Below are 25,525 nucleotides of genomic sequence, written 5' to 3' on the forward strand. Positions count from 1 at the left end.
CCAGGCCAGGATACGAACCCATGACATAGCGCTCGCGGAACGCCAGGCGAGTGTCCTACCACTACACCACCTGCTGCAATATTATTATAAAAGAAATATTACTTATTATAATCGTAAATACTAAATACCTGTTGTGTTGATTTAGGGGCGACGACGATCGTGGGATCGGATGCGAGCCACAGGTGGCCTACACCATGCTTTCTAAGGCGTCCCTCTCATAACAAAAACAAATCCGTGCATTCATACACAAACAGAGATCCCGTGGTTATGCGAATACTTGCAATTCTTTTACTTAAAATAATAACAATTAGATTAATAATAATTAACAATTTTTACTCAAGATTCATAAAAATCATTAATACTATTTTAAAAGAAGATTTATAAGACATCTAAAAACAGATATACAGACTTTGTGTGATATTTATTTCAACATTATATATTAATAATGTTGTAACTATTATTTTTAAATATTAGGTAGTTTCCAGCTACGTATATCGCATATAAACGTTGCAAAAAGATTTTAGACTGAATTAACACATTACACATTTATGGAGTAATTAACAACAAAACAATCTTTATTTTCATTGCAGAACATATATCAGAGCATACTAGTGACTCATACATTTAAAATAGTGTGATTTTTAAACAATTCGGTTGTAAACCCGCAGAACGGCCTACCCGCCAAAGACGTAACATAAGAAATGGTATATAATTCATTATTTTAAATTACATATATAATCATTAATAATTTTCGGCAGCTATCGAGGTTCTCCATAGGTAAATTTCTGAACTCTAACAAGATGCTACTTGCTGTTTAGCTGTTTAAATTCTTGGAAAATTGTAATGACCAGCGACATAAAATATAACAATGAAATAATAGCGGGTAACTGTAGGTGAACGAAAAATTAAATTCCAAGTTGATTAGATGTTTTTCTAAATATAAAGATCGACCTGAAGGAATTTTATGAATTATGGACTAATTAAACAAAAAAATAGGTAATTTTACTTGAACAGATACCAGAGAATAGTTAGTGAGTACATTTATATTGTATAATGGGAGAAAGCCCCTGGTAGCCGCGAATTAAAATAACCACCTACATTAATTGATAACTAGGAAATAGTATCTGGAAACTTTATCTGAACGAAAACACAATACCAATTTGTTTAGATGTTTTTCTTAATATAAAGATCAACAGTAAGGAATCTTATTATGGACAAATTAACAAAAAAAAAACGATAATTTTCATTGAGGACCATATATTAGAGCATACTTAGTCACTTATATATTAAAAGTATTGTGTATTTTGAACCATTGGGGTTGTAAACAAACAGAACGGCCTACCCGAAAAGACGTAACATAAAATGTTCCATATGTTTGCTAATTTATTATTTGATAAATGATTATTATTAATTTACGACAACTATAGAGGTTTCCCATTAGTTAAATTACTGTAGTCTGACTAAATGCTACTACAAAACATATATAAATCCGGGGAAAGTCACAATGACCAGCGACATTAAAACATAGAGGGTTAAATAGTAACAGGCAACTGTCGGCGAACGAAAAATTCATTTCCAAATTTATTAGATGTTTTCCTAAATATAAAGATCGATAGGCTGGAATTTTCTGGATTATGGCCTAATTAAGGCAAAAATATATATATTTTTACTTGAAGAACAAATATCAGAGCATAGTCAGTGAGTTATAGAATAATAAGAGTGTGGTATTTCATTGTATAACAAGAGATAGTCCATGGAAGCGAAAATAGACGTAGTTTTACACAAAATAACGTCCAAAAACAGCCGTAGAGTCAAACGGCAAATGTTGACGTTCTTTTTAAGAGGACAGGTTGGTATATCAGGTGGTCGTAGAGATTCAACATTAGCTGTTTCTTATCTTAAAAGCTCTGTACCTCAAGGTACAATCCTTGCACCACTGCTGTTCCTTATTCTCATATCAGATATAGACAAAAATACAAGTCACAGCTTCGTGTCATCCTTTGCAGATGATACAAAAATCAGCATGAAAATTTCCTCTGCTGAAGACATTGAAAAACTACAGACAGACATTAACAAAGTTTTCGATTGGTCAGCAGAAAATAACATGTTTAACGGTGATAAATTCCAGGTACTCAGATAGGGCAAAAATGAGGATCTGAAACATAATACAGGGTACAAAACACAATCGACTCTGCCCATAGTAGGAAAACAGCATGTCAAGGATTTGGGAATAATGATGTCCGACGACCTAACGTTTAGGGAGCATAACCAAGCAAGTATTGCGACAACCAGAGAAATGATAGGATGGATTACGAGAACCTTCAAGTCCAGAGATCCCATCACAATGGTTGTACTCTTCAAATCACTTGTGTGGTCTTGTCTTGAGTACTTCTCAATACTCACTTTCACCTTCAGAGCAGGAGAGATTGCTGAAACAGAGAAAATACAGAGAACATGTACGGCACGCATTGACGAGATAAAGCACCTAAATTATTGGGATCGTCTCAAAGCTCTCCAAATGTACTCGCTAGAAAGGAGACGAGAGATACCAAATAATATACACATGGAAAATACTGCAGGGCAAGGTCCCAAATCTACACAGTAAAATAACAACGTACTGGAGTGAACGATATGGAAGAAAATGCAAAATAGAACCAGTGAAGTGAAGAGGTGCCATAGGCACAGAGAACACTATAAACATCAGAGGCCCGCGGTTGTCCAACGTTCTACCAGCGAGCATAAGAAATATTGCCGGAACCACCGTGGACATCTTCAAGAGAAAACTAGATTGTTTTCTTCAAGGAGTGCCAGACCAACCGGGCTGTGGTGGGTATGAGGGCCTGCAGGCGCTCAAAGCAACAGCCTGGTGGACCAAACTCTCACATGTCAAGCATAGCCTCAGGTTGGGCTTGCGGAGTAGAAGTACTCCCAGAACCCCATCAACCAGGTATCTCTAGTTAATTTAAATCCGTGGAGTTATGCTGGGTTCCTAGCCATATTTGTCTCTTTAAATGAGCGTGCGGATGCTGCCGCTAGAGGCTATCCGCTCTTGTCGCATCTCCCGTATAGGTATTCCAACTTTTACCCGGTTATTTGTTCCTCCATCCTTGCCTGTTGGCAGGGTTGTTCGTCTTCTTTAGTGTGTAACAAACTGCGTACTCTTTAGAGTCGTGTGTCCCCGTGGACTTCCTCCTGCCACCATAACCGGAGGTGGGAAATGGCTCGAGCAAAGTTGCGTATTGGCCATACATGCTTAACTCACGGTCACTTAATGGAGCGCCACCCTGCTCCTTATTGTCCAAATTTCATATTGGCCATTCACGTTTAACTCGCATGCACTTAAAGGAGCACTGCCCAGCTCGTTGCTGTCAAAACTGCATTCTCTTACAGTCGTGCATATCTTTGTTGAATGTCCTGACTTCCAGATTGAGCGTGTTTTGCTGTCCGACCGTCCCTTGAGGTCACTTGTCCCTCGACTGAATTCTTGGTGAATCAGATACTTATGATATCGTTCGCCTTGTGCATTTCTGTTCTCGTATTGGCATCCTTGGTGATATATAGCGCCCTCTGATTATTTAGCGCTTTTGATGGTGCTACATAGCCTTCCCGGTTTGGTGCCTTCTTTCGATAATTACTTACACATGCAGTATAGTCCCCGACGTACACACACACGTTTGACTTGGCCATTTAAATTTCTACTTAAAAAAATAAAGACCTAAATAGAGCAAATTTGTAAACTGTCTTGTCTATACCTGTGAAGACGGGGAATTACTTAATGTATTTCATAAACTATGCATGCTGATCGGTGCTCTTATGTAAGGGAGGGGGGAGAGAATTTAGTCATATTAAAGTTAAAGTAAAGCTGCTATATAATTTCGGCATTTACTTTATAATACCAAACATATTTATCTGGATACAACTTTTTGTGACGAAGGGAACAAGTTAAGGGTTCTTTATCTGGGAGTAGGGATTGGTGACTTTTTTTTTTTTTACATGCAGAGCATGCAAATTAAATACAATATAAATACAGAATACACAAAGGAAAACAATAGACTACCGGCCAGAAGTGCCGACAGCATAGCACAACAGAACAGCATAGCACAACAAAACACATACACAAGAAAAACATGAAAAATACAGCATACATCAAAGCACAAAACAGAATACAATGGCAATCCAACAATCACAGTACAAAACAACACCTCCAGAAAAACAAAACATACAACAAGAGGCATAGCAGGAAACAGAACAGTGCAAACACAAGACTGTCCAAACACGTACAACAGGTAAAGCAACAAAATCAATACATTAATAAAAAAAAAAAAACACCAAGCCATCCGCCCCGTAAACAAAAGGCGAGGCCAAAATAAACAATTACAATAAACACGCACACCTGAAAACAAATCAGGCATAAACACAACAACTAGCCTGAAGGACCAAGAATGCAACAACAAAGTACATCAAGAAACAAACAAATCAATACACAATCATATAAAGTCACTAAACACCGGCCTGAAGGGCCGACATCAAAAACACAAGAAAACAAGAGAAAAATACAACAAAACATCACAACACCACACCAAACACACAGCAAGCACACAGACTACGAAAAGATCTCATACTTGTCCGGCCACTCGTCCGCCGGGAAGCGAATACAATACGCCTCCCAAAGTAGCATAATGTCCTCCGAAACATGGTCACTATTGAGCGTACGAAGATCAGGCATTAACTCTGGCACACCTACAATAAAACACTTAGCCCGACGAATCCAGATGGTAGAAGGGCACCACGGATCAGGACGCACACGGTCAACAATATCAAAACTCAACGGATGGTCAGCATCATTCGCCACTCCGGAGGCCAAGATGAGAGGGAGAGGCACCTTCCCATGAGGCCGGGCAATGGGCAGCACACTGGGAGCCTCCTCAGCAGCCTCACAGGGCCCCTCGTCAACCACCGAACGTTCTACCTGCTGGGACCCCCCACGCTATGCAACCTTTTTCAGCACCAGCTTGATGCCTCGGCTCGCACTAGGATCCACACCATCCACGCCCGTAGGAGCAACCACCTCCCACGGCGGAGAACCTACTGCAGGAGAAAGAACAGGAGGTAAATTAGACGCACAATCATCGTCAACAGCTGACATATGGACATCAGCCACCACCAGCGTCGTAGAGCACGAGGCACCCGGAATCGCCACACCATCTCCCAAAGCTCCATCCGCGTCGTAGTCCTCCACATCAGCCCAAGCAGTAGAAGAGCGCCTAGAACGCTTGGGCACTGGCCGCACATCCTCACAGCCGGAGGCGGACCCAGAACCACGGCCCTCACGAACCGGGCGAACCAACGCCCGTCGCAGTACTGCAGCAGCCTCAATCACATGGGGAACCGGGCCGCATACAACAGGATGCTCCGCAGCCCCCCCCAACACCCAGCACAGCCAGAACACCTGGCGAGGGTGCAGGACCAGGCGCAGCAGCAGGAGTCGAGGAAGACGCAGACGCACTCGACTGAGGGACAACAAGCACCGGGGGCATGTCGGGTGACGCAGGAGGGGCCGCATCAGCAGCGACTGGGACCTGCTCCACTTCATCTCCGGAATCCACGCCCTGAGGGAGCGGCGGGAAATCCTCCTCCCGGAATAAGTTAACGGGTGCAGCAGGTGTCTCAGAGCACCCGGCAGCCTGATTCCCCAACTGGCCACACCGGAAACAAGTACGGGGCGGCCGGGCATAGTACACCCGAACCTAGTAGCCCAGCAGCCGGACAAAAGATGGGATATCCGACCGCAGGCGCATACCTAATGTACGGACGTCCGTCTGCTTCCCAGCATACTTCCCCGAGGACAGCTTGTTCACCCGCACACTGATGACTACACCATACTCCCGAAGAAGCGCCGGAGAAGGTCTTCAGGGAACTCCAGGGGCGCACCGTGCACACTGACATATGTCAGGGCACCACTTCGGTCCGAGATCGTAACGGAGCCGGCGCCATCCGGCAACTGCAATGAACGCCCCTCGTTCCGCCGGAGGAAGTCCCAATACTCCTCCTCCCCCACGAACTTGACAATCACCCGGTGGGCCGTAACAAGCTCAACGCCATACACAGCTTCCACCGGGACACGAAGCATGTCGCACATAACTAACTCAATGGCCGGATAACCAGCCTTACACGTGAATTCCAGGCCCACGGAATTTACCCGTAACACAGGAGGAATGGCCAGGGCCCCCATGTCAACACGGCCACGTCAGCACGCAGCCAGGCAGGCAACAACACTGGACAGGGAGGGTAAGAGACCCCACACCCCCTGCCGGCGAAAAACTGCAACCTCCCCAAACTGCCGGAGTGTTCAGACGACACGTCTTCACCCTACGGCTGCTCAGGTCAGGATTGGTGACATTGTTGGAAAATAGGAACAAACGCATTATTTATATCAGTGCTGGTGGAAATGATGTTGGACGAGTTAGGAGTGAGGAAAATATACTGAAGTTTAAGACTATAGAATGTTATGATATGGATTCCTCCCTTGCTCATATGTGCCTTTCTTCAAAGAAATAGTTGGAAATGAATGGTTGTCGAGGGCACTTGGTGTCAATTGCCCACTTGATAAATACTGCAAATAAATGCAATATCATTCATAGATAATTGGGAACATTTCAAAAGAAGGAATGACATGTATGCTCAGGATGTGGTGTATTAATGATAGGGGTCTAGGGCAGGGTTCTTGCTAACTCGTTGGAACCAGTCGTTGGAGGGGGTTTGTTTGGGTTTAAACCGTTAGTAGATGGTGGTATGGGACTTAGTATGGAGAGGGGAAGGTAATAAAAGTACGTGTTAGTGGGGAAAACAAATTGGCAAAATGAACCGGGAATGTGAAGGGCCTCAGTAAGTCATTTATGTCATGATCGAATCCACAAGGGCCGTGACAAGGATTCGAACCTACGTCCGGAAACATACCAGACGAATCGACTGAGCTACGGACGTAGGTTCGAATCCTCGTCACGACCATTGTGGATTCGAAATCACCCTATTGTGATTTCTGTGTGTCACTTATGCCATGTTACACGAACAGTAGGTGTCTAAGAAACAATAAACAATTTATATGCTCTTACCTGCACAGAAAAATATATTATTGCACTTACCGAATCTTGAATTATTATAGAAAATGGAGAACGATTAGTTGAAATGTATTTATTTGATACTCGGTTGTTTCACACAGATATAGTAGACATGGAGGGGAATTAGCCATATATGAGGGAAAATTTTAAATCGGCTCAGGGAATCAAAACTGAGCTACACGCAAATTATTTGGCTAGAATTAAACAAAAAAGCAAATCACCTTATAGAAGTTGTATACAGACCACCAAACTTAAGACAGAATAGAAGACAAGCATCTATGGGATGATATATCTAGAGCATCTAGGTCAAACAGCCCCTTCCCTGTCCAGCTCGTTGCTGCCGTGAAGGGGCTTGGTGGGCGGCTGCCGGAGTGTGATGCTCCATGGGACAATCCTCTATCCTTTTGTGGTATAATGATCCTGCTGCTGTCTTCTCCAATTGTGCCGGATTGCTTTCCTTATGTTTCGTCCCCCCCCCGAAGAACTATAGTACCCAACGTCGAGAGCGAGGGGAACCTATTATTGTCAATTTTTTTGTCACTGGTCCCGATCTCAACGGATTGACGGTTCTTAAGGTGGCGTTTGCGGGGCGTATACTCACGACGCACCCCTAGGGGGGCCCCGGCATGATCGGCGATAGCTTCCTGTTGGGTGTCCTGCCTCTAATTGTGGCTCCATGGTGGGTATAGGGAGCACATTCTTATGTGAATGTCTTTCCTCGTTTTTTTTTCAGATAATGTTTCCCTTGTACCTTCTCAGGCTCGTGGGGTGGGCGACCAAGCCCCCGAGTCGGACTATGTTGGAAGACCAGGCCATTTAGCCCCCGCTGCATTGTGCCCCGACCTTGCTCGTCTTTCAACCCGTTCTCGCAAATTCGTAAAGTCAATATTGACTTCGTGCATAGGTGATATACTAAACATAATAGATACCCTTAAAAAGATTCATAGAAAACACCGACCTTACCTAACCTTGTTAGTATCTTAAGATAAGCATCTTATTGCTTCGTAATTACAATTATTACTTAACCTATACCTATTATAGGTTAGGTAATAATTGTAATTACGAAGCAATAAGATGCTTATCTTAAGATACTAACAAGGTTAGGTAAGGTCGGTGTTTTCTATGAATCTTTTTAAGGGTATCTATTATGTTAAGTATGTCACCTATGCACATATTTAATAAGTCAATATTGACTTATTAAATTTGCGAGAACGGGTTGTCGTCTTTTGACCCTCCTGACTACTCCCCTCCGTCCTCTGAGGTAGGGTCGAGTTCCCAGCCCCCAGTGGTGACCATTTCGTCCCCTGGCACTGCTCCGTCTCTCATTGTGACTACTGCGCCTTTTACCCCCTCTCACTCTGGGGATTCTCAACGCCGTCCCCGCCACGGCCGCACTTGCACGATCCCTTCCCATACTAATACTTACAACGCCTTGTTTGGTCCCGTTGCGTGGGCTAAGTATTTTTATCTCCACCATCTGGATTCCTACTCCTCCTGCCGATTTTTCTCCCCATAAACACCCTGTTGATTCAGTAGATGCCTCTGATACTTTAAACTCCACTAGTTATGGTACGCGTGTCGTTGCTGCTCCTTCTCAGGATGCAGCTACTCGCTTAGCCGCTTTGTCCTGCATTCGGGAGACCCCTGTTTGGGTCTCCAAAAACGCTCGGGTAAATGCCAGTGTTGGCATTGTTCTCCTCCCACACCATGTTGCAACTGGTGTTAGGGACCTCAAAGTCTGTCATGAGGATATTAAACATATCCTCGAAGCCCAAGGCCATTCTGTCCTCCAGGTGGACACGTTACTCGACCCCTCATTGTCGTCACCGTCAGTCCCTTCGAGTTGTGAAAATCACCTTTGATAGTAGGGCCCTTCCGCCCTCTATTTTTCTTGCCGGTGCCAGATGCTCCTTTCAGGAGAACATTCCTTCTCCTAGACATTGCAATAAGTGTTAGAAGTTTGGGCACGGTGACTTCAAGTGCACAAGTACTGTGTATATATGCCCCATGTATGGGGACGATGATCATTCCAAGTCAGAGTGCACTTCTCCCCAGGCTCGCTGCCTCAATTGCGGTGAGGCGCACCCTACCTTCTCACGCTTGTGTATACACTACAAACTCCAGGAAGCCGTCCTCATCTTGAAACAACGTGATCGTCTGACTTTTCCTGAAGCGAGACGCCAAGTTCGTCATCTCACCCCTTTTGCGGGCGTATCCTACGCTCGCGTGTTGCGTTCTACCTCTCCTCATCCTTCCCATCTTCCTCAGTCTCATCACCGTTTCCTGGCCTTAGACCCGAACACGCCCTCCACCTTCTCCCCTATTCCTTTGCGTCCTGTCCTGAAAGGTCTTCCTCCTGGTTCTCCATCCGGAGTTTCTCCCCTTCCTACCCAGTCCACCATGTCTCCTTTGTATTCTTTCCCATCTTCCCCGACTCTTTCTTCCCAACCCTCCCCCCAGTCTTTGACCCTCCCCGCCACCTATCTGTCCAGGCTGATGTCCATCATCCTCCCAGCGAACTTCGTGTTGTTCGCTCCCGTTATTTTCTCCTGCTGAGACCATTGAGTGTCGCCCGGTACGTTGTTACTGGAACGCCTGTCTCTTCCAGTCAGAAATGCAAGCCTGGCTCCTCTCCCTCTTCCTCCCCAGCGGGTAAGAAGGTATCACTTTCTTCCTCGCTGCCCCCTCCCTCTGACTCTTATCACTATGCCCACTTCCATTTCAGTGGTTGGGGCCCCTGTGCCAGGTATGGAGGTTTCTTTCGTCCCTGATTCCCTCTCGGTTGCTGCCCTTGCTGAGGTGCACTCCCTGATTTCTGCACCCCCCCCCCACCCGTCCACTAGCTGTCCTTGACTGCCCCTCTCAATTGTCACCACCTTTTCTGGACCCCGTCAGTCCGCCTCTGGTCTGTCCTCTCGCTCCCTTCTCTCCATCCGTAGTAAGTTTACCCATGCCCCCTAACCCTGATTTTGCTGACCCTGATCCTGAGATTCTTTAATAAACTGTATTCTTGTTTACCCTTGTTTCTTTATTGTTTTCTGTTACTGTCCTTTCTCTTTGATAATGTCTATTCTTCAGTAGAATATTTGTGGATGTTATGCCAACTTCCATGAACTCCAACTTCTAATTACAGTTTTCACCACTTTGTGTTTGTCTCCAAGAACCAATGCTGGATGGTCGTTCTGTTCTCTTTTGTGGTTTATTTCTTTACTTTTCCCCTACCCCCCAGCTCTTGCTGGGGCCCATAACTCTACTGCTCTCTTAATTCGTTCTGATATTACCTTCGTCTCTATACTTCTTCCATCACTTATCCATTGTTCTGCTGCCCGTGTTTTTGTGGGTAAATGGTATACAGTCTGTTCCATTTATCTCCCCCCAAATGTCCCGCTTTCCCTTCCTGATCTTAAGCACCTCCTGGACTCCTTGCCAGAGCCGGTGCTCTGTTGGGTGATTTCAACTGTCGACATACACTCTGGGGTGATGTTCTGACAAACACCCGAGGCCACCTTCTCGAACCACTCATCCTCGCTTCTTCTTTATCTCTTCTGAATCCTGGTGAGCCCACTCATGTGAACTTTCGGACTCGCACCCATCCTGTCTTTCACGTGAAAGATTTCACGTGGCGGGTTATTGATGACCTCCATAACAGTGATCATTTCCCCATCCTCGTTTCCTTTTTCTCTTTTCACTCTCCCCTCTCCTTCCAGGATGGCAGTTTGCCAAGGCTGACTGGAACCTATTCTCCCTCTGTGCAAATCTCTCTGACTTCTCTTCTCTGCCTCTTCCTCGCGCCCTCCTGCTTTTTCATGACAGTCTTCGACGCTGCCTTCCGCTATATTCCTCGCTCTTCCTCCCGAAGCACGCAGAAGTGCGTTCCCTGGTGGAATGCAGACTGTGCTCGGGCTGTCTGCTGTAAGCGTGCAGCCTGGAAGAAACACCGACGCAGACAGACGGCTGATTCTTTTTTGTTCCGAAAGGCTAGAGCTGTGGCCCGTAGGACCATCCATACAGCTAAACGTGAGAGTTGGAAATCTTGTGTTTCCATCATTACGTCCGATACTCATCTGCCGCAGATCTGGAAGAAGATCTGTCCAGAAGATCTGGAAGAAGATTAGGCAGTCTCCGTGGTGTAGTGGTAAGACACTCGCCTGGCGTTCCGCGAGCGCTATGTCATGGGTTCGTATCCTGGCCGGGGAGGATTTACTGGGCGCAATTCCTTAACTGTAGCCTCTGTTTAACGCAACAGTAAAATGTGTACTTGGATGAAAAAACGATTCTTCGCGGCAGGGGATCGTATTCCAGGGACCTGCCCGAAATGCTACGCGTACTAGTGGCTGTACAAGAATGTAACAACTCTTGTATATATCTCAAAAAAAAAAAAAAAAAAAAAGATCCGCAAGATTGTGGGCAAATTCGTTCCCGATGTTTCACCGGTTCTCCACCTGCGTGGTAATCTTGTGGCGGACCCAGTGACGGTCGCGACTGAAATGGGTTCCCACTTGTCTACCGTTAGCTCTGGTTCTCATTTTCCTCAATCCTTCCTTCTTTCGTAAGCCTGTTCTTGAATCTCATCCCTTAGATTTCTACACTCGTCTCTGTCTTCCCTATGACTATCCTTTCTCTCTTTCTGAACTTCAGTCTGCCTTGGCCCTCTGCGGATCTACAGCAGCGGGCTCAGATGACGTTCATTGAGATGCTTCGCCATCTCCCTCCGTGCACGTCTCAGTCTTTACTGACTCTGCATAACCAGGTCTGAGAGTCGTCGTCAGTCCCTGAGTGACGGTTATTCATTCCTTCATCCTTGCCCGTTTGCAGGGTTGTTGGTCTTCTGTTATTGGTAACAAACTGCGTACTCTTAAGGGTCGTATGTCCCCTGTGGCCTTCCTCCTATGGCTCCATGCCGTGGTTATCTTGAGGTTATCTTGAGATGATTTCGGGGCTTTAGTGTCCCCGCGGCCCGGTCCTCGACCAAGCCTCCACCCCCAGGAAGCAGCCCGTGACAGCTGACTAACACCCAGGTACCTATTTTACTGCTAGGTAACAGGGGCATAGGGTGAAAGAAACTCTGCCCATTGTTTCTCGCCGGCGCCTGGGATCGATCCCAGGACCACAGGATCACAAGTCCAGTGTGTTGTCCGCTCGACCGACCGACTCCCTATTCGGAAATGGTATCCTAAATCCCTATCCTAAATGGTACTCCCTATTCGGAAACCAGGGTCTCTCGGTACTTTCCCTACGGACTTCCGCCCTATTGCTCTCACGAGTTGTCTGCAAACTCTTTGAGCATATGGTAAATGTTCGTCTGATGTGGTTCTTGGAACACCATCACCACCTCTCTCCTTAACAATTTGGTTTTCGCAAGTTCCGCATCACGACTGATGTCCTGGTGAACTTGGTCTATATTCCTAATGCTTTTGCTGCAAAGACTATTGTTGCTGTCCTTTTTGACCTGGAAAAGGCTTATGACACGGCTTGGAAATACCATATTCTGTCCCAACTTCGTTCTTTCGGCCTTCGTGGTAATCTCCCTCTCTTCCTCCAAAGCTTCCTCTCTCGTAGTTCCTTTAAAGTCAGGCTTGGTGCCACACTCTCTGCCTCTTTTCGGCAGTGCGAAGGTGTGCCCCAAGGTATTTTTCTGGGCACTATTTTTTTGGTTGCCCTCAATGGTCTTCTTTCCTCCCTTCCTTCTGTTATCTTCTCCGCTCTTTATGTTGACGATCTTACTCTTTGCTGTCGAGGTGATGATTCACCTCTCCTTCAACTGCGGCTTCAACTTGAGATTGATGCCATGTCATCTTGGGCCACCAGTCATGGCTTCAAGTTCTTTACAACCAAAGCTTGTGCTATGACCTTTGCTCTGAAGCGGGTCGTTCTTCGTCCCTCTTTGTCCCTTCATGGTCATCCCATTGTGTACAATGATTCCGCAAAGCTTTTGGGGTTATTCTTTGACATCCGTTTGTCCTTGTCGACCCATATCTCTTACTTCAGAGTTGAATGCTCCAAGGCTCTTAACCTCCTTAAGGTTTTGTCCCATACGTCTTGGGGTGCGGATAGGCGCACGCGCCTCTATTTGTACTCCTCTCTCGTCCCATCTAAACTCGATTATGGTTGCCCTGCATACTCTTCTGCTTCTCCATCTACTCTTCGCTATCTTGATCCTTTGCACCACACTGGGTTGCGCCTCGGCTAAGGTGCCTTTTGTTCCACTCCTACCCTCAGCTTGTACGGTGACACTGGCTTCCTCTCTCTCCAGAACCGCCGTCATCGCTACTGTCCTCGTTATCTTGCAAGGTGCTTACCGCATCCTCACTCTCGCCTCTGTCGTACTTTGACTTTTACCCCTCCAGTGGTTCCTTTTCACAACCTAACTCTGTCCGTTTATCTCGTTTACAAGATTCTCTTTGGATTCATCTTACCAATGTTTCTCCTCGTATTGTTCCGTCTTTGCCCCCATAGAGGGTCCCCCTTCCCAAATTTTGTACATCCCTGACGTGCATCACTAAAGCTTTTACCCCTCCTACAGTCCTGAAACGCCTTTTCCTTGAACACTTTTCTTCACACTCCCACTCCGTTTCAATCTTCACCGATGGGTCCAAGTCTGCTGACGGTGTTGGCTACTCTGTTGTTTTTCCTGCCCATACTTATGTGTCGCCTCCTTCTAGAGGCTACCATCTTCACCGCAGAACTTTATGCTATACTACATGCTCTTCGTCTCCTGCTTTCTCGTTGTCACTCCTCCTTTGTGGTGGTAGTTGACTCTCGTAGTGCCCTCAGGGCTTTGGGGTCCTTTAATCCGGTCCACCCAGTGATCATTGAGATTCAACATTGGCTGTTTCTTATCTCCAGTAAATTTAAGTCGGTAGAGTTTTGCTGGGTTCCCATCCATGTTGGAGTCTCTTTAAATGAGCATGTGGATGCTGCCGCTAAGGAAGCAATCCGCACTTGTCCCGTCTCCCATAAAGGTATTCCGTATTCCAAATTTTACCCGGTTATTCATTCCTTCATCCTTGCCCGTTTGCAGGGTTGTTGGTCTTCTGTAATTGGTAACAAACTGCGTACTCTTAAGGGTCGTATGTCCCCTGTGGCATTCCTCCTACCACCGTAATTGGCAGTGGGAAACGGCTCTGGCTAGGATATGTCTTGGCCATATGCGTTTAACTCACGGTCACGTAATGGAGCGACGCCCTGCTCCTTACTGTCCAAATTGCATTATTCCTCTTACTGTCGTGCACATTCTTGTTGAATGTCCTGACTTCCTGGACGAGCGTGTATCTTGCTTTCCGACCGTCCCTCGCGGTCATTTGTCCCTCGATAGAATCCTTGGTCAATCAGATATTTTTGATATCGTTCGCTTTATGCGCTTCTGTTCTCGTATTGGCATCCTTGGTGATATTTAGTGCTCTCTGATTATTCTGCACATTTGGTGGTGCTACATAGCCTTCCCGGTTTGGTGCCTTCTTTTGATAATTACTAACTAGGTCTAACAATTTGTCATGGGTGACTAATTTTAGAGGAATAAACTGGTTTAAGTGAACAGGGAATAATGAAGCAGAAGATTTTCTAGAATTAATTGACGATTTTTTTATTCAACAAGGAACCAACTCGGAAAAATATTTTAAACTTGGTATTAAGTAACAGGGAAACGCAAATTAATGTCATTGAAATAAGGAGTGAGCTAGGGAACAGTGATCACAACGATATCAGATTTAGTATAGAATGGAACAGATTTGTAGGAAAAATCTGTTCAGTTTCTCGAATAGATTTTAATAACTAAGAAATATTTTGGGTCAAATAGATTGGAAAGTCATGGGCGTGGAGGGGGGTTAGCAGTTGGCCGATCTTGGAGCGAGAAGTGAACCCAGCGATGAGTGATGTGAAAAGGAATATCGATGTTGATTCAAAATATAATTTATTTAAAAATATTCTGAGCAAAGCATAGGAATGTATTATACCATACAAATTGAGTAGATCGAATACTAATGACCCGAAATAGATAACAAAGGATCTGAAGAACCTTATAGGTAGAGAGAGCTTGGTATAAAAAGATGAAGAATCAGGAAGTCAGTTTAGAACAAGAACTCGACGAACAATCTAGAAATGTTAGGGATAAGGAGGTCAAATGTAACTAAGAAGTTCGCATAGCAAGGCAGGCAAAGACAAATCCTAAAGTGTGTTTTTCAGTTATATCGAACAAAGATTAGGGAAAGGACAGGATGGTCCATTAAAAACTGAGACACGTCAGATAATGAATATATATTATGTATGTATTATTTATATATACATACATAAAATATTATAAATATATACATATAATATTATAACATCACAAACCCAACATGGAGGTGTGTGGAGGCTGCCTTAAATCACTTCGGAAGACTGTTGTAGGCATTTTATGTAACATTTGTAACATAAGATTTCACCCGAGTTGTACAGGATTACCTACACAATATGAAAACCGGGAAGGTAACTACTGGATTTGTCAAAGAGACAGACAGATGTGGGAAAACATCACCAAACTAATGAATAACATTCCTGAAGTACACAGGCTACAATTCACACAAAAACTACCAGAAATATATGCAGAGTATATAAAGACAGCAACGAACTCTGAGCACAACCCAGGGACTGAGAATTTAGAGAGTCTAAGTAGCAATGTAGAAGGGCATAGTGTCGAGGTACACAAAAATGAAGGCAATATTGTAGAGCAAACTGGTGATATGAATAAGGAGAGAAAAAATGAGACGAATGAGAACACAAATGAGAAAGACGAAAGCAACAAGGAGAAAGATAAGGGCAATACCGAGAATGAATGCAGAAATGAGAAAGTTGGAACAAAAAACACAGAGGTAGCCAAGTCGTGCACGGGTACAAACAAGAATAATACAATCACAGATCTAAATATTTGCAGGTATTAAGCAAAAGGACAGTGCAGATATGGGCCCAGAGGCACGGAATGCTCATTCATGCACCCACGGAAATGCCGAAACTGGTTAGGGAAAGGCAGATGTCGTTTTGATACAGAGTGTAGATATTTTCACCCTAAGCTATGCAAACTCTCAGTTAATGAGAGGAAATGCTACGATCTTCATTGCCCCGATTTCCACATCAGAGGTACACAGCGCTATATAAGAGAGGAAGTCCAATATAATAGCCCTGAAAATTTTTTAGAGGCAGGTACGAACAGGGGGAGAAACAGACAGGCAGAAACGTGGCAGGAGTACGGATGGAGAGGGAGAAATGCCCAAGACTGGACTACAGTTCGTCATCAAGCCCACACATACTACACCCCCCAACTACACAGAGACTACCACACTCCCCAGTATCACTTCCAAAACTGGACAAACCATTGCCGCAACAACACACCCTGGGTCAGGGTAGAGAGGAGGGAGAACTACCAAAACCTTCCAGAAGTGACACACAATATGGACAATCATTCATATTTGCAAACATTCAAGGTTTAAAGCCAAAGTCAAGAAATAAAGTTAAGTTCATAAATGGCCTCCTATTAGAGTCAAACTCAATATTTGGGGCATTCACGGAAACTCATGCAAAAGATTACATGGATGGTGAAATCTGGATTCCAAATTATAATTTATATAGATGTGATAGAAAAACTAAGGTCAAATGGAGGAGTAGGTCTGTATATTAAAGACCTGGTATGCACAGAACTACTAAACTCAACTAATGAGGTGGTAGAGGTACTTGAAATTAAGGTAGAGAAACTAAAACTAATTATTATTTTAATATATAAACCGCCAGATACAACGGTTGAGGAATTCACAGAGCAGATGCACAAAATAGAGAACATACTTGACAACCTAGCAGACCCAGCTCCAGATATTATCTTCCTTGGAGATTTCAATTTACCGAGTCTAAGATGGAGAATAGCAAACACAACTATCATAGCAGGGAATGACCCGGGAAATAACCAACCACAGGTCAGAGAACTTTTGAGATTCTGTGACAAATTCTCGCTCAATCAACAGATTACAGAACCAACTAGGAACGAAAACACACTAGACTTGTTATTCACAAACAATGATGAACTAATCAGAGACATCACAATCTCAGATACTTCATACTCAGACCATAAGCTCATTGAAGTGCGAACTAGCATAAATAACGGTAGTATGTCTAAGAGACCCAACAAGCGAGAAGGAATATTCAATCAATTCAATTTCAACAATAAGAGGATTGACTGGGAAAAAATAAATGTAGACCTTGCAACCATTCAATGGGAGACGGTCTTAAGCGACAAAACTCCCACACAGGGAATAGCTCAATTGACAGCTGAAGCTTACAAGGTCTGCTTGATGCACGTGCCTGTGAGGAGGGTCAGAAAGAGGGCCACTCTAGAAAGAGAACGGAGACGACTGTACAGGAGAAGAAAAAAATAACGGAAATGCTTCGGCAGACAACTATCACAAGTAAGGAAAATAAGCCTAAGCAGGGAGATCGAAGACATAGAACAAACGTTGAAGCGATCATATGAGTCTGAGGAAATGGAATTGGAACAGAAAGCTATACAAGAGATAAGGAAAAATCCGAAATATTTTTTCACATACGCAAAATCAAAATCCAAAACCTCGACCAGTATTGGACCGTTAATTACAAGTGAAAGTACGTACACAGAGGAAAACAGAGATTAGTGAAATTCTAAGAAGCCAGTATGAGGCTATGTTTAGCACACCAATAAACAACATGAAAGTTGATGACCCAGACAGCTTCTTTATGAATGACATTCTAGCTGCAGATAATATAACGGATATTACCACAAACTCGGAAGACTTTGAAAGAGAAATTGACAATATGCCTATGCACTCAGCTCCTGGGTCTGACTCATGGAATTCAATATTCATAAAGAAATGTAAAGTACCAGTAGCGAGAGCACTCAGCGTAATATGGAGAAAGAGCCTGGATACAGGGGAGATACCAGCAGCACTTATATCTGCAGATATAGCTCCGTTGCACAAGGGGGGGAGTAAAGCCTTGGCAAAAAATTATAGGCCAGTTGCACTAACATCGCACATAATAAAAGTGTTTGAAAGAGTGATTAGGAATCAAATTTCTAGTTTTATGGAAAACAATGAATTGCACAATCCAGGACAACATGGATTTAGAGCGGGAAGATCATGTCTGTCACAGTTACTCAACCTCTATGACAAAATCACAGAAGCCCTAGAAGAAAAGCAAAATGCAGATGTTGTATACACAGGCTTTGCAAAGGCGTTCGACAAATGTGACCATGGGGTGATAGCTCACAAAATGAGGTCAATGGGAATAACTGGAAAAGTAGGACGCTCGATACTCAATTTCCTGTCGAACAAAACACAAAGAGTAACAGTCAATCAGATAAAGTCGAGTCCAAGCGATGTTAAAAGCTCTGTACCTCAAGGTACAGTCCTTGCACCGCTACTGTTCCTTATTCTCATATCTGATATTGAAAAAAATACACGTCACAGCTTCGTATCATCCTTTGTAGATGACACAAAAATCAACATGAAAATTACCTCTTTTGAAGACATTGAAAATCTACAAAGCAGATATTAATAAAGTTTTTGACTAGGCAGCAGAAAAGAACATTATGTTTAACAGTGATAAATTCCAGGTACTCAGATACAGTAAAACTAAGAACTTTAAACATAATACAGGGTACAAACACAGTCAAATTTGCCCATAGTAGGAAAACAACATGTAAAGGATTTGGGAATACAGTACAACCTCGATTCAACATACTATATGGGACCAATCCCTGTTCGTTGGAGCATTGGATTCGTTGCAAGAGGTGGCCTTCAGGAGGCATTTGTGTCAGTGTCTTTTTTTTTCTTGTACACAATAAAAATGCATTATCATATTACATACTCTACCTATATATTACTTCTCTACTAAAAAATACTGTAATTCATAAATTTACCTTATTGTTGAAGTTATGTCCATCTTGAAGTTTCGTGAAGTTGTGAATGCTCTACATTAAATACGTACTGCAGTAAATTATGCCGTTAGCACTGTGTTGATTAAAAGTAGTTCTGCTGTATGTTGAGTACTACAATACAGTTTATGAAAACTATTGTACACTAAAATTACTGCAACTTTAATTTTAACACTGTGTACACACTTAAATTTAACACTTGTTTTAACTGTTCACACTGCACACGATGTTTTTAGATGTTTGCATCAGCTTTGCTGGTGCTCGTTGCTGCTGTGGGTTCAGCTGCTTCTGAGCTGGTGCTGGCTGCTGTTGTACTAGTGCTGGGTACAACTGTGCTTGTGCTGGGTACGGCTGTTGTACCAGTGCTGGGTACAACTGTGCTCGTGCTGGGTACGGCTGTGCTCGTGCTGGTTGATTTTCTGCTTCTAGTTCTTGCAAAATATTGCTTCATTTTTGACATTAATAAGGCACTATTAGTAAGCCCCTGAGACATTTTGTTTTATAACCAAAGAGCTGTAGTAAAAAAATGGTCAATTCCACGATTATTCTTTCACCGGCGGATAAATACTGTACGTCAATCGCAGACAAAGCTAAGGGCACTGGGTGCATACTGTACAAACGCAGACCAAGTCTATACGTACACCCTTCAGTAGGCTGGTGTTACTGATCCAGTAACATAAATTTCTCTTAAATATTCGATTTACATCAAATTATATATTTTTGAGTTATATATTTAGTTTAGCAACATTATTACGATAATAAGAGCTATAAAAAATACTTATTTTGGAACTGATTTATTAATTTTATTATTTCGAAGCCGTAGGTCACTGAACTGTGGCGACGAAATCGAACAAAACACTGCCTGGTGTTGTGTTCGATTTCCAGTAACATATATTTCGCTCAAATATTCAATTTACATCAAATTATATATTTTTGGGTTACATATTTAGTTTAGCAACATTATTACGATAATAAGAGCTATAAAAAATACTTACTTTGGAACTGATTTATTAATTTTATTATTTCGAAGCCGTAGATCGCTGAACTGTGGCGGCGAAATCGAACACAACAAGCATGGTGTTGTATGGACAGGGATTAGACCTGTCCACTTGTGCTGGAGTTGTGCTGCCAATAACGTGAATAATTTCTCAAATAGGAGATATCTATCCTATTACAGTATATTTTTGGTTTTATTTAGTTTAGTTTAATTAGGATAATAAAGAGTTATTAAAATACCAGTTTTAGAAATGATTTATTAATGTGAAACGTTCAAAGCCATGGGTCACTGAACTATGACAACACAGACGAAAGTGAGTGAAATCTCACTGTAAAGTGAGGTTTACTGCACAGTATTCCCTTATCTGTCCACCCTCACTCGTCTTGTTTCATCACAGAAAATGTATATAAGAAGATTTCAACATATTAGCTAGCTATTCACGCTTCAGCCTTTAAATTAATTTACAAAGATACATGTACCACAAATCGGTGAACGAAAATTATTGAAACGCAATCATTCACTTGTGTGGACGACTCTGGCTGGTGTTTGGTTAATATGCGTCACTTCTTGTGGACCATTCTGGCTGGTGTTTGGTTCATATGATTCACTTGTTGTATGGTCCACTTGTGTGATCCAACTTGTCTTATGAAGGAATTATTAATTGTAATCTGTGATAGAATGAAACAGTTTTCCACCACTCTGTGAACTCTGTCCCAACATCGTAAGCTTGTGGACAACTTGTGGTCCACTTGTGTGGTCCACTTGTGTGGTCCCCTTGTGTGGTCCACTTGTGTGGTCCATTTGTGTGATCCAACTTGTCTTATGAAGGAATTATTAATTGTAATCTGTGATGGTATGGTAAAGTTTTCTACCACTGTGAACTCTGTCCCAACATCGTAAGCTTGTGGACCACTTGTGGACCACATGTGCGGTCCACTTGTGTGATCGAACTTGTCATATGAAGGAATTAATAATTGTAATCTGTGATAGAATGTGAAAGTTTTCCACCAGTCTGTGATCTCTGTCACGACGTCGTAAGCAAATCCGAACATCCCCTGCTTCGGCGAACCATTGTTCGTTGAACCGGGTGAGTAAATCCGGCCTGAAAAGTGTGCGAACTAGCCAGAGATTCGTTGAATCGGGGTACGTTGAATCGAGGTTGTACTGTAATGATGTCTGACGACCTAGCGTTTAGGGAGCATAACCAAGCAAATATTGCGACAGCCAGAAAAATGATAGGATGGATTACGAGAACTTTCAAATCCAGGGATACCATCACAATGGCTATACTCTTCAAATCAACCCGTCTTGAGTATTGCTCAGTACTCACTTACCCCTTCAGAGCAGGAGAGATTGCTGAAATAGAGGGAGTACAGAGAACATATACAGCATACATAGATGCGATAAAGCACCTAAATTATTGGGATTCAAATTCAAATTCAAAATTCAAATGTTTATTTAGGTAAAGTACATACATACAAGGGGTGATACAGATTTTGATGAATTTGTAGATAGAGCTAGTACATACAATGCCTAAAGCCACTATTACGCAAAGCGTTTCAAGCAGGAAAAACACTAAAGACTAAAACTTAATACTAATTGAGATTAAAGTATAAAATGTGTTGAGAAAATATAAAAATAAAAAAAGGGGAGAACATGGCAGGAAAACAGCAAAAATATAATTTGGTCGATAAACAGCATTGTTTAAAAATTACAAACAGGGATCATCTCAAAGCTCCAAATGTACTCGCTAGAAATTAGAGAAACGATATATCAAATAATATACATATTATTATATATATAAAATAATATTCAAATAATAGACGTGATAAGCACCTAAATTATTAGGATCATCTCAAAGCTTTCCAAATGTACTCTCTAGAAATTAGACAAGCGATATATCAAATAATATACACGTGGAAAATACTAGAGGGCCAGGTCCCAAATCTACACAGTAAAAAACTAGCGATGAATGTAATGAAACGCCATTTTCTGAGTGAGTCCTGTAGGCTCCCCGGAGCTATCCGGGCTGAAGGGATATGTATAACTTTCTGGCATATGCCAATGTGCACGAAGTGCTTGCCTACCGAGGACCATGAGCCAGAACCTGGCCCTCTCAAGAGAGGCACGAGGAGCAATGGCCTATAGAAACCCCCATGTGGTTGGGAGCATTCTATGAAAAACATACATTTTATGTATAACTTTCTGGCATCAGTCAATGTGCACGGAATTCTTGCCTACTGGGGACCATGAGCCAGAACATGGCCTCCCTCAAGAGAGGCACGAGGAGCAATGGCCTATATGAACCCCCTTGTGGTTGGGAGCATTATAAGTCTGCTATCGACTGGATCTGGCACCCAGAAAGGTAGACGCCCCACAACAAACCCCTATTCTGGTGAAACTATTGCTACCGAAAGCCGAAGGAGTGGACAGAACTCCCCAAACGAAAATTAGCAAATGAGCATACCATCATCATGTTGCCGCACCACTGTCTGTGCACCCCCCCCCCTTCCTCAAGAGGGGAAAGGGGGAGCCCCAGATCCTCACGCTGGCGATCCACCCTGCAGTTCTTAGGCTGGATGTCAAAATATGCGAAAATACTGCCAACTGGAGGGAGGGAGGGATGCCAGGGAGACTCCGGGACTCACCCAGAAAATGGTGTTTCATTACATTCAACACTGGATTTCTGGGGGAAGCCCCATCGGCTCCCCAGAGGTAACTACCCAAAGACAAGGAAAAACAGGGACTTACCTGGGCGGTGGTCAGCCCTCACTCCTCAACGCAAAGCCAAGACAACTGGGTGCAACCACCGACCCAATGCAATGCAAGCCCTACGAGGTCCAGGGACATTGACAAGGAAACGTGTGGCCAGGACCCTGTTCGACCTCCAAAAACCCCGTGCCCGAATGTCAACCCAATACGTCTTGCCAAAGACGGCAGCCAAAGCAGCAAACTTACGCACGTCGTGGTCACGAGGATGGCTAGCCTTAATAATCCTGCAGACGACCTTGGAGACATGAGCCCGGGAACAGGGAAGAAGAGAAACCGGATCAGCCAACAGCGCATTCCCGGCTACCGAAGCAGTGGCGGGCAAATAACATCCGAGAGTCGCAACTGGACACAAGACATGATGCACCCCTGGCCTGACCAACCAAGCATCAACTAGTCTCCGCAGTCTCCGCATGCAGTCTCCGTGGTGTAGTGGTAAGACACTCGCCTGGCGTTCCGCGAGCGCTATGTCATGGGTTCGTATCCTGGCCGGGGAGGATTTACTGGGCGCAATTCCTTAACTGTAGCCTCTGTTTAACGCAACAGTAAAATGTGTACTTGGATGAAAAAACGATTCTTCGCGGCAGGGGATCGTATTCCAGGGACCATAGGATTAAGGACTTGCCCGAAACGCTACGCGTACTAGTGGCTGTACAAGAATGTAACAACTCTTGTATATATCTCAAAAAAAAAAAAAAAAAAAAAACTACCCAAAGACCCCTCCAGAAAGCAGCAGTCTCATTCTTCACCAGAAAAGGAGATGGCTGCAACCGAACAAACCAACCACCAGGACCAAAAGAGCAGGAACCTCTGCACCGGAGGAGAGCATGAAGTTCCCCGACCCGACCCCCAGAGGTCAATGCGAACAGGAAAAGAGCCTTGGAAAAACAATCCTGAACCAAAGGGGTCCACCATAAACTAAGGAGAAGAGAGGAAAGAGAGAACCCGGTCCAAGGACCAGGAGGACTCATGCAATGCATGAGCAGGCTTGAGGTGAAACAACACATGAGACAACTTGTGGAATAGAGCAAACGTAACATCAATACCGAAGGCAAATTGGAGCGGCTCTGCCAGTGCTGTATGATAGGAGGCGACAATATTCGGCATAAGATAACAGTCTTGAAACAACCACGACAGGTAGGACAAAACAACCTTATCAGAGACTGAAGTACACCTATGCAGTGATAGGAAAAACCAGAAGGACCGCCAGGAAACTTCATATTGCTGCTGAGACGAAGCACGCAGATGGGAGACCAAAAAGGAAGCCACCAACACCCCATACAAATGGTAAAAGACTTAAGTCAGAAAGACCAGACGTGAAGACTCGAGGAGATGAGTGAACCAGTCTCGTAATGGGCAGGACCATCTCCTGAAAGAGGTGGAGCCATGGGAAGACCCTCGGGTTCGGACACCAAGCACCAGCGCCTGAAACCAAGGCTAGGACGGCCACCCAGGAGCCAAGAGGACTATTCTCCCCTGGTAAGTCTCTAAGCAAGCCAGGATTTGGAGCAACAGCTGAACTGGGGTTAAGAAGTACAGGTAACCCCATCTCGCCCAGTTCTACATCAGCTCCAAATTGCCCAGTTGCTCCAAATCCAAGCAAGCCAGGATTTGGAGCAACAGCTGAACTGGGGGTAAGAGGTACAGGTAACCCCATTTTGCCCAGTTCTGCCTGAATGCATCGACCTCGACGGCCTCGTAGTTGGGAAAGGGCACCACGTATACCAGGAGATGCCTCGAAAAGGCAATGTAAAGGATCTGGGTGTACTCATGTCGGAAGACCTTACCTTTAAAGAACACAATAAAGTAGCCGTCACAACTGCAAGAAAAATGACAGGTTGGATCACAAGAACTTTTCACACTAGAGATGCTATACCGATGATGATACTTTTCAAAACGCTTGTGCTCTCTAGAGTGGAGTACTGCTGCACAATGACAGCCCCTTTCAAAGCTGGAGAAATTGCTGACCTGGAGAGCGTGCAGAGATCCTTTACTGCTAGAATCCACTCAGTAAAACATCTAAATTACTGGGACCGACTAAAGAGCCTAAATCTGTACTCCCTTGAGCGCAGGCGGGAGAGATACATAATAATTTACACGTGGAAAATAATTGAGGGGCTGGTCCCAAACCTGCACACAGAAATAACATCACATGAGACCAGTAGGCATGGCAGGATGTGCAGAATACCCCCGTTGAAAAGCAGAGGTGCAACAGGTACTCTGAGAGAGAACTCTATCAACATCAGAGGCCCGAGACTGTTCAACACGCTTCCACTACACATAAGGGGCATAACTGGCCGACCCCTCACAGTGTTCAAGAGAGAACTGGATAAGCACCTCCAAAGGATACCTGATCAACCAGGCTGTGACTCATACGTCAGGCTGCGAGCAGCCGCGTCCAACAGCCTGGTTGATCAGTCCAGCAACCAGGAGGCCTGGTCGACGACCGGGCCGCGGGGACGCTAAGCCCCGGAAGCACCTCAAGGTAAGGTAACCTCAAGGTAAGGTATGCCGATGCAAAGAGATCCACTTCCGGAGGCCCGAACGTCCGGCAGAGCCAATGGAACAAGTCTACGTCGACCGTCCATTCCGTGGACAGGGGAATGAATCGGGATAGGCCCTCCACCAGGGCATTGGATAACCCCCCCTCCCGAACGGGAACCGCCAGGAGAGCCAAACCCCGAGAACTCAGCAGACGAGTCATCCGAAGGG

At 44.2% G+C, this 25,525-nt stretch overlaps 1 protein-coding gene and 1 long non-coding RNA gene across 2 annotated transcripts in view; one reads left to right on the top strand and one right to left on the bottom strand.

Moving 5' to 3' along the window:
• Positions 1–407, bottom strand: part of LOC138363084 (uncharacterized) — a 7,905-nt gene extending 7,498 nt beyond the window's left edge. The window contains exon 1 of the long non-coding RNA XR_011228021.1: positions 129–407. This is a non-coding gene — a long non-coding RNA (uncharacterized lncRNA). The remainder of the gene's footprint in view (positions 1–128) is intronic.
• Positions 1–25,525, top strand: part of Hr3 (Hormone receptor 3) — a gene marked incomplete in the record, with an annotated part of 296,866 nt that overhangs the window by 172,654 nt on the left and 98,687 nt on the right.

This window comes from Procambarus clarkii, chromosome 10, assembly GCF_040958095.1.
Source record: "Procambarus clarkii isolate CNS0578487 chromosome 10, FALCON_Pclarkii_2.0, whole genome shotgun sequence".
Lineage (NCBI taxonomy): Eukaryota > Metazoa > Arthropoda > Malacostraca > Decapoda > Cambaridae > Procambarus > Procambarus clarkii.